At 40.8% G+C, this 11,243-nt stretch overlaps 1 pseudogene; it reads left to right on the plus strand.

Moving 5' to 3' along the window:
* Positions 1-6,315: 6,315 nt before the first annotated feature.
* Positions 6,316-10,075, plus strand: LOC117795951 (annotated as a pseudogene).
* The last annotated feature ends 1,168 nt before the right edge of the window (positions 10,076-11,243 follow it).

The raw sequence follows: 11,243 nt of genomic DNA on the forward strand, positions 1-11,243 counted from the left end.
CACTGAGAGAATCTATAGGGCTAGACCACTAGGGATCAACTAGAGAAGGCAGGTGGAGTTGTAACAACTAGTGCTTGGATCTTGGAGGACCACATTCTTCTCACAGCTATGCCTGAGCCAAGATTTCAGCCAGCAGCTCTGTCCATCTGAAGAACCAAGCCAGTGGCCCAGTCTGGCCAGAGAGTTTGGTTGGCGATTTTCCCCAGTTTGGATCCCTAGCCAATGGTCTATAGCTGCCATGAAGTCTGTTCTATGGACCCATGCAGTCAGGGAAGCAAATTCTCAGCTCTATCCAATTGCAGAGCATAACCTCCAAACCTACCTGATCATATGATCCAACAATTCCACTTCTGGGTATATATCTGAAGGAAATAAAATCACTATCTCAAGGAGCTATCTGCACACCCATACTTATTGCATCATTATTTACAGTCGCCAAAACATGAAAACAACCTAAGTGATCATCAATGCATGAATGGATAAAGAAAATGTGATAATACACACACACACAATGGACTACTATCCAGCCATAAAAAAATAAAAACAAACACCCAGAAATCCTGCCACTTACAACATGGATGGACCTTGAGGACATTATGCAAAGTGAAATAAGACAGAGAAAAACAGGGGCGCCTGGGTAGCGCAGTCGTTAAGCGTCTGCCTTCGGCTCAGGGCGTGATCCTGGCGTTTTGGGATCGAGTCCCACATCAGGCTCCTCCACTGGGAGCCTGCTTCTTCCTCTCCCACTCCCCTGCTGTGTTCCCTCTCTCACTGGCTGTCTCTGTCACATAAATAAATAAAATCTTTAAAAAAAAAAGACAGAGAAAAACAAATGTTGTATGATCCCATTTATATGTGGAATCTAAGAAAACTGAATTCACAGAAAGAGTAGACTGGTGGGTCTCATGGACAGGGAGAGGTGGGGGAAATGGGTGAAGGTGTTCAAAGGGTACAAATTTCCAGTTACGAGATGAATATATTTTGGATCACAAGCTCCTCAGTAGCTTTCCAGGTGCAATCTGAAACCAGCCCCCCTTTGTAGATGGTAGGGAGACACCAAAGAAAGACACAGGCCACTCCAGGTTGGTAGATAGCAGTTTCAGTAAGCAAAAGGGAACTTACAAACAAGCTTTTCTCAGGCAGCAAGACAAGTAGATCTCCACGCCTGTCACCAAATCTTGAACGTTTAAATAGAGGTCTTAACCGGGTTCAGTCACATATAACGTCCAGTACTGGCCAGATGGTTTCAACATCACATCACTATCTCAAGGCTAGGTCCTTGGAGTGGCCTTCAGGAGCAGGGAAAGCAAGTGGAATCCACATTTCAAGAATAGGGGAGGGGTGAAGTGCCTCCAGTTGCTGGGATCCAGCTCATGGGTCAACTGGTGGTCAGGTCTTCTCAATGATCTTCCCCAACAATATGTTCTGGGATATAATATACAGCATGGCGACTACACTTAATGATATTTTACTCTTTATTTGAAAGGTGCTGAGAAAGTACATCTTAAAAGTACTCGTCATACAGACAAAATAGAGCTATCTATGTGAGGTGTTGGATATGATAACTAACTTTATTGTGCTTACCATTTAACAACATATATGTATATCAATCATCATCTTACATACCTTAAACTTACACAGTATTATATGCCTATTATATGTCCATAGAGCTGGGGGGCAGGGAACATATCACAACTCCAATCAGAACAAGCAGAAGATTGCCTCTCCACCTCCCCCAGCAGAAGACTGGAGGGTTAGGCTCTAAAGAAGGAAAACAAAAGATGTGGCAGTTACTGCTATGTGTTCAGCAAAATCAGTTTTCCTTTCCCTTCCAGAAACACAGCTAAACAATATTTGCCAGTCTCACTTGCAAGGAGATGCAATCACATGGCTGAATTCCAGCCATTAGAATGTGAGTGGGAGTGACGGGTGCCTCTCATCAAAACTTCCCACACATTTTTCCCTTTTTGACCAACCAGATGCAATGGATCCAGCATAAATTTCAAGGCCATAAAATTGAAATAACCTGGCTCCCTAAAGTGAAATAAGTAAGACCAGCAGAAGACAAATATGGTATGGTATCACTTACATGAGGAATCTAAAAAAGCCAAACTCATAGATACAGAGACTAGAGGGTGGTTGTCTTGCTAGAGAGTTTGGAAATGGGGAGACAGTGGTCAAAGAGCATAAACTTCCAGTTAAAAGATTAATAAGTTCTGGGGATCTAATATATAGCATGGTGATTATAATTAATAATACCGTATTATACTCTTGAAAGTTTGTTGAAACAGTAGGTCTAAAATGTTCTCACCACAAAGAAAGAAATGGTAATTACTGAACATGATGGAAGGTGTCAGCTAGCACCAGAGCGGCGATCATTGTGCAACATGTAAGTGAATCACATCAACATTTAGTACACCTTAAATTTATGCAATGTTATGTGTCAATTATATCTCAGTAAGCTTGGGAGGAAAAACGAAATCTATAAAAGTTTAAGTTCAAAAGGATCCTCATTAACTTCCCAAAGTGGGTATAACTTTCCAACAGAGTAGGTGTAACCAGTTTTAAAGTTACAAAAAGAACTATGGTGAACTGTGCTCTATCCTCCTGACAGCATCACACAACTCAAGGGCACAGGATTCACGTGGATAATTATGAATGATGTTCCTTGGATTGATGCAAGATGGCAGCCTGAATTCCTGTTAAACTATCTCTGTTTTGAATGGCAATAAGCTGCTTTAGACTTTTCTGCATTTAAAATATATGAAAGAGGGGCGCCTGGGTGGCACAGCGGTTAAGCGTCTGCCTTCGGCTCAGGGCGTGATCCTGGCGTTATGGGATCGACCCACATCAGGCTCCTCTGCTAGGAGCCTGCTTCTTCCTCTCCCACTCCCCCTGCTTGTGTTCCTTCTCTCGCTGGCTGTCTCTATCTCTGTCAAATAAATAAATAAAATCTTTAAAAAAAATAAATAAATAAATAAATAAATAAATAAAATATATGAAAGAGAGGGGCGCCTGGGTGGCTCCGTCGTTAGGCGTCTGCCTTCGGCTCAGGACGTGATCCCAGGGTTCTGGGATCGAGCCCCACATCGGGCTCATGCTCTTCTGGGAGCCTGCTTCTTCCTCTCCCACTCCCCCTGCTTGTGTTCCCTCTCTCATTGGCTGTCCCTTTCTCTGTCAAATAAATAAAATCTCTAAAAAATAAATTAATTAATTAATTAAATAAAATATATGAAAGAGTTCTCAGAGGACAGTGCCATTTGGGTAAATCAGTGCTCAAAACCTCTGCCCCCCAGTGCTTCCCAGCACGTAGACATGTGCTGAATGAAAGAGTGATGGGGAGAGAGGTCAGGTTTTTCTCAAGTGGCTATTACCTACAAGCTCAAAGATTTATCCAGGTAGTATGTCAGGTGGCTAGATTTTGGCCTAAATAAATAAGTCATCTGGCTCCTTAAATAACCATATAGAAAGCTACCTACTGAACATTACATTAAATTTTGGGTAAGCAAAGTATGAACTTTCACTGTGTTAAGCCATTATGATTTGGGAATTTGTCTGTTATAATGGCTAATATTCTTGATTCTAATTTCCATAGAACCTATCACCCTGAAGTGGAGAGCCTTTATAACAAAACAAAACAACAAAAAAACCTAAAATGTGTGGGGTTGACATGAAGTCCAAGGAAACAAACATGAGAGTCTGGAAGGCCAGAGACCCTTTTAATGCCAGGCAAAACATTTGATGAAACTGCTGTCTGTGATAACTTGAAAGACAGGCCACTGCCTACAAGTCTGGAGCTCCAGGGAAGTGGTTGGAAAGTTATACAGAGATCATATATATTGGCTACTATTGCCTGCTGTCAGCAGGTATTACATATAAAAGATGAGCTCAGGTAAGAATTCGTCCGGTTTTCAAGCAATAACAGAAAAGAATAAAGTCCAAAGTCAGAACGATTTACAGGATTGGAAAATCTGTCTCTTCTTTCACCAAAAATTAAGAAATAAGATTTTAAAACACCTTAAGCAACAAAATCCAAAGAGACTTTTCAGCTAAGCAAGGGAACGCAGCTGCACAGCAGATATAAAATAAGGTTGCCACCTTCCCACCAAGCTACAACTCAAAGTCGTCACTCTTAAGTTGAGCGATATGAGAGTGAAGAAATACACAGGGAAAGCTTAAGAATTATGTCTAGGGAAAATCTGTGTGAGTGGTAACCAGTATTTGGAGCTTACTGAAAGTAAGTTTTTTATTAAAAACCATCAAAATTTAGATAGAATTGCCAAAGAAATCACAAGGCTGGTTTAAAGGAACCTGATTTGGAAAGGTCTTAATACAACCCTCCAGAATAAAGGGACAATGAGAGCTACACACACTCCCAAAAAAGGCGGACTCATCAAAGTCTATGTCTGATGTGAATATAAAAGGTAATGGAGGAGAAAGAACCTCCCAGAAGAAGAGCCAGGGGCCATGAGGAATGGTACCAAGGAAATTCCTCTCCAAAAGCAGACTCAGAGCCACACAAAGAGTTTCTTCATCTTCAGGCGAGGACACCTTTATAATGCTTGCTTAACAGAACTTCAAAATATGGACCGGAGATTGTTGTATGTCTCTCATCCTTTTCTTTCTTTCTTTTTTTTTTTCCTTTTCTTTTCCTGAGTAGAGTTTTCTTTGTGTTTATCCCATCCCTGCTCCACCATCACTATGACGGTAGGAAGAGCAGACAACTTTTCTTCCTTGTGTACATGTCAGTGCTTCACAAGTAGCCACATCCAGCCCTCACAGGGGGGCTGCATATCACTCAGAAATCCAAACTCGGAACTGGGTGTAGTGACCAGATGGGTTGTCTGCCTTGGAGAGGGATGGTGGATGATATGCTCTACATGTAGGAGGAATATGAGACAGATCCTAAGTGACCAGCAGAGAAAATGATCACAGAAGTCTCTTTATACTCACAATACCCTCTTTTTCTCCTCCTGGACACATGCTTGACTACATTTTCCCAACTCGCTTATATTTCGGTGAGTGAGTTTGGCCAATGGGATATAAATGTAATGATGAATACCAGTTCTAGGCCTGACCCATTAAAACCTCCCAAGGCAATGCTCCCTCTCTTTTCCTATCTGCTGGCTAGATTCAGAGATCCAGAGGGGATCCCAAGGCCTTCAGGGATGGCAGAGCCACAAGATCAAACAAACCACAAAAACTTGGGTCCCGGTAGAACCATGAAAGAACAAGGACAGTGAGGAGGGAACCATCAACAAAGAGCTGAGAAAATTTTCCACAACAAAGAATATAAGCTCTATCAAAGCAAAAATTGTACCAGACAAAGTAGAACAGGCAAAGAAAACTTTATTCAAGGCTATTGCAACAGGGAAGAGAAACCAGAACTAAGTCTAGCTCAACTCCACTGAAACGACCTTTGGGAGAGGTTTTAAGACCGAGGTGGGGGGATTGTAGGCTACTTGTGTTTGCTAATTGGACTTACCCAGAGGGAAAGTAAATTTTCTTGAATCTTTTTGTTTTAAGATCTATTTATTTGAGAGAGAGAGAAACAGAGAGAGAGAGAGAGAGCGCCGGCGCACAAGCGGGGGAGGGGTGTATAGGGAGAGGGAGAAGAAGAGAGAGAATTTTAGGCAGACTCCCTGCTCAGCACGGAGCCCAATGTGGGGCTCAGTCTCACTAGCCCGAGATCATGACCTGAGCCAAAATCAGGAGTCAGATGCTTAACCGACAGAGTCACCCAAGCACCCCAAATTTTCTTGTAACTTTGTGACAGGAGGTCGCTTTATAACTTGGAGCAAGCTGCCTACCAAAGTTAGGCAAAAACCTGTCTCTATTAAGCCATTGTATTCAATTCAATTTGTCATTGGTGTGGTAAAGGATAAATAGTTCGTAAAACACAAAAACGCTAAACCCAAATAGATCCCACTATATACGGTAACTTAATTATGAAAAAGATATCTAAATTCTCTAGGAGAGAAGAGCTTGGCACAAATGACCAGTCATCTGAAAGAAAATAAAATCATACCCCTATCTAAACAATATGTAAAAATAAATTTAAGCTACATTAAAGGCTTAAATATACAATAAGGGATTAAACATTTTAGGAAAAAATAAGAAAAATAAGGTTTTTTTAAGAAGGTAGATTTATTTGACTTTATAAAAACAAATTGCTATATAGGCGAAAGCTGCTCTGCCAAAATCGGTGAAGAAATAACAAATAATCCATGAAGATACGCTTGAACTTGCAGGTAGTTAGAGAAAAACAAATGGAAGTAGCCATGTTACGAGCTGCATACGTGTATCAGAAAAGCAATGTTCTTTAGTGACGGCTACGGTGGCGGCGCTGCCAGAGGCACTCCGAGCAGAAATGTGAGTCATCAAGGGTGTTTTTAAGAAACAATCTGCCAATATCAACTAAATTTAAAATTCATATGGCCTCAGACCCAGAAATCCCCTGCATGGATATCAATCACATAGAAATAAAGTGCCAGTGAATAAGAACATTAATACAGGGATGTTTTTGGTAGCGCTTTTTGAAGAGGCAAAAACTGTCAACGTAGAGGGGTTTGCAACGGCACCGCTGACGCGAACAGCGATTTCGATAGGTTAGACCACAGAAACTGAACCAACACATGCCGTTCCATTTAAACACCATCTTTGACTTATCAAGAAAGCTAGTATTTTCCTTCCTCTTCCTTTTTTACACCCTGTCTCTTGGTTTCAATCATTCAGACACTTTTCAATCTCGGAACCCCACGTCAGCAAAATCCCTGGAACCCACAGAAACAGTCACAAGTCCAGAGCTCTTCATCAGAAAGAAATTACTCTGTTTCTGTTTTCTATGCTCACCACTGTTTCCCTTTAGACCGCGCCTCCTTTTAATAAGATTTTGCTCTGAGATTCCAGGAAACCGAGTAATGATTATACAGCGGAAGAGCAGCAGTACCTACTGTACTCCTATTCGCATGTAACGATATCTTTCTCTAGAAAGGCATACACCAAATTCTCAACAGAAGCATAACTCCACTTGCTTGATGAAATTACCATTCATTCTTACTTTCTTCTTTCTGTTCTACAATTTCCACATTTCATTCAATAAACAGTACGTTTGTCATCAGAAGCCACAATAAACATAATGTTTCAACTTAGCGTTATCACGGTTCCAATTTTTGTCTTCACCCATATTGATGTGTGTATCTGAGAGTGGGAGGGAAGGAATAATCTTTTCTAAAAGATACTTATTTGAATAGTGAAATGAAAAATCTCATTAACAATGTATAAAAATGAACCAATAAAATGGTACAGTGACTCTATTTCTGGGCCCACAAATAAAATTTCAATGTAATTTTAGAGGAAATTGTCCTTCCATTTTAACAGCCTCTAAACCTTGAGAAACCATTCAAAGAACTACTCCCCACTTCCTTTCATCCAGTAGCCATGTATACAAAAGATAGGTGCTAATATATCTATGTAAGTAAGATGTTTTTTCTCTAAGGAAGACTCAGAAAGCATAACTCTATGGAAAATATATTAACCCATAAAATCAAGTTACTGCTATTCATATTTGGGATCTTACTGAGAAATAAGTCTCTATAAGGTTATATCATAAGTAAAGATAATAGAGAGCATCTTGAAGAGGTCACACACAAAAGAGATCATCATTCTCTCCTAACAGGGAAAAATCACATTACACGTAACCTTTGTAGGAAGAGATGTATTGAATGCACCATGAACTTGAGGAGACTACGCCAAGGAGAACTAAGTCTCTGCGTGAGTTGTCCTTTTGATTTAAAGTTATAATACCTTGCCCTCCCCCCGCTCCAGATGGCATTATTTCAGCAACTCAAGGCTCTGAGGTGAGCCCATGTAATACAGACAAAATCTATCTCAGCCTCATGCTCGCAAATATCCAGATTAACAAAAAACCATGTGAACAGTGGTAAAACAACACCAGAACCAAAGTCAGGAGTTCTGGATTCTAGGCCAAGAGCTGCAGCTAGCTGACGTTGAAGAAGTCCCAGAATTCATTTTTCTCTTATGCATCCTGGTTAAATTTGATGATCTCTAAGTCTTCTGCCAGAAAGTCTATGACTTTGGGGCTGGTTGTTATCAGGACTGAGGAACTAACAGCTTTCGCAGCCTGCAGATGCAACCAAGGGCCCCTGTTCTCCGCCCTTCACTCCCTCATGTATCTGGCCTTCCTTCCTTCCTTTGCACAGCCCTTTCCTTTCCTCCTTCTGCCAATTCCTTGCCTTGACTCAACACTGCCACCCATTATTCTCCAAGAATAACGGCAACATTCATGGAACCCTTTCTATGTGCCATACAGTTTACATTCATTTCCTCATTTAACCCTGACAACTACCTTATGAAATATGGTAAATTACTTTCTCATGTTATAGGCCACGAACCTGAGTTAGAAAGACAGTTTTTCCTTCACTCTACATCTGATCATTACATTCCAGTAGATATAATAAAATGATCATTAAACACCTGGTATGAAGTCCTTGGCCATGGCGACCAGAATAAAAGGATCACATGGGTGATCTCACAATGTCTCAGCTTATGGCTGCTGTTCATGATTCTTAAGCAAATCCCTTCAGTAATGCCTGAGGCTTAAGAGGGGCTGTTAATGCTCTCCAGGAATGGAGTGATTTCTTCCATCCTACAGTAGCCTATGCCAGTAGCCATCCTTCTGCTGTAGCATAAGTGTGGGTGCAATGTGTCTACTTTGACCAAGGACAAAATCCCCACACTAGGGGCGCCTGGGTGGCTCAGTCGTTAAGCGTCTGCCTTCAGCTCAGGGCGTGATCCCAGGGTCCTTCTTCCTCTTCCACTCCCCCTGCTTGTGTTCCCTCTCTCCCTGGCTGTCTCTCTCTCTGTCAAAGAAATAAATAAAATCTTAAAAAAGAAAAAAATCCCCACACTAAAAGAAACGAAAATTCAACAGGTCAGGTACCAGAGACAAACACTTTGGTAACCAAGACTTTCTTCCCTATTTAATCAGTTGACTATAAACCGCTATTTCTCTATGCATATATATCACTAAGATGTTGTGAAAGTTAAAGGAACTATCAGAGGCATCACATTGTGGTTGTAAAGAAGTAAAAGGCTTTGTGTGCTTGAGCAGGCTATTTATCTTCTCTAAGCATCAATTTCCTCATTTGTAAAAGGAAAAAAGTACCTATTTTCAAGGGGTTCGTACAGATTAAATAAGATAACTTATATCACCTCATAGCTGCTGGAATGGTTATTATCAAAAAGACAAGAAATAACAACTGTGGGCGAGGGTGTGGAGCAAAGGGAACGCGAGTGCACTGCTGGTGGGAATGTAAATTGGTGCAGCCGCTATGACAAACAATATGGCAGTCCCTCAAAAAATTACAGATAGAAGTACCATGTGATCCAGCAATTCCACTTCCGGATATGTGTCTGAAGAAAACAAAAACACTCACTCAAAAAGACATATGCACCCCCATATTTACTGCAGCATCATGTACAATAGTCAAGATGTGGAAACAACCTAAGTGTCCTTTGAAGGATGACTGGATAAAGAAAGTGTGGAGTGAGTGTGTGTGTGTGTGTGTGTGTGTGTGCATGAGTGCACAATGAAATATTTTTCAATAATCTAAAGGATTGACATCTTGGTGGGAGCTCTTTCCTTTCTCACTCTGGCCATCTTGGCAGCTGCTCTTGGCTGGGGCTGTCCCGCATCTAAGGCAGGAAGATGGTGGCCACAAAAAGTGAAGAAGTCACTGGAGTTGTTCGACTCTAGGCTCCAACTCATTATGAAAAGTGGAAGGTACTCACTGGGATACAAGCAGACTCTGAAAATGATTAGACATGACAAGCGAAACTGGTCATCCTCACCAACAACAGCCCAGCCTTGACGAAATCCTCAATAGAATACTACACCATGTTGGTCAAAACCAGCGTCCATCACCACAGTGGCAATGATATTGAATTGGACACGGTATGTGGGAAATACTACCGAATATGTACCCTGGCTATCATTGATCCAGATGATTCTGATACCATTAGAAGCACGCCAGAACAGACTGGTGAAAAGTAAATCATGCAAAAATTTTTCTTTAGTAAAACTGTCTAGAGCTTGTTTTTTTTTTCTAAAAAAAAAAAAAGGAATGAAATCTTGCCATTCACAACAACATGGATAGATCTTGAGGGCATGACGCTAAGTGATATAAGTCAGACAGAGAAAAACAAATACTATATGATCTCACTTATATGTGTCATCTTAAAAAAAAACAAAAACAAAAAGCTGAGCTCATAGATACAGAGAAGAGATTGGTGGTTGCCAGTGGTGGAGGAGACGGTGGAGATTGGGTGAAGGGGGTAAAAAGGTACAAATTTCCAATTATAAAATACGTAAGCCATAGGCATGTCATGTATGGTGTGGTTACTATAGGTAAAAATACTCCATTGCCTACTTTAAAGTTCCTAAAAGAATAGATCTTAGAAATTCTCATCACAAGAAAAAACATTTTTTTTGTCACTATAAACAGTGACAGATGTCAACCAGACTTACTGCAGTGATCATTTTGCAATACACATAACTATCAAAACATGTTGTAGACCTGGAAATGATATAATTTTATACATCAATTACACCTCCCTAAAAAATAATAATTTATGGAAATGCTTGCAATGGTAAACATTTAGTACCATTTAATTCAGTAAACATTAAATACAGATGTAGCTATAGATAGTAAAGGATATGATGTAACAATACACGCATAGATACTCATAAGCAAACATAGATGATAAATGTCCAAGCATATGGAATTTGATGCTTACTCTCAGCCTCATGGAAATTACTTAGACCTCAGAATGTGCTCAGCTATCATAATACGAACACAATCACTAAAAAATGCCATCCTTCTCTCTTTACAGTGAGTTTGAAAAAGTGTGGTGAAACCATGTAGCAGAAAGCAGCTTCGGCAGGGACCCTGGAATACATGTGTTCATGTTTACTACAAAGGGCTCTGGAGCCACCGTGTGGCCACGTAGCACAGCAGCCCGCCACCCAATCCGCAGAAGCTGTTAGGTCTCAGCTTTCCAGAGGCCCCCTTCCACACTGAGAAGATGAATAGTTTCCTTGATTGGAAGAAGAACCCTATGCCTTCCCAGACAGAAACAGTGCATAAAGTCGGCTCTATTGTTCAAACCTATTTTTGTGTTTTGTATTGGATGATCCCAAGTAAACGCTCTCCCCGTGGAGC

The sequence above is a fragment of the Ailuropoda melanoleuca genome, chromosome 1 (assembly GCF_002007445.2).
Source record: "Ailuropoda melanoleuca isolate Jingjing chromosome 1, ASM200744v2, whole genome shotgun sequence".
In the NCBI taxonomy this organism is placed as follows: Eukaryota; Metazoa; Chordata; class Mammalia; order Carnivora; family Ursidae; genus Ailuropoda; species Ailuropoda melanoleuca.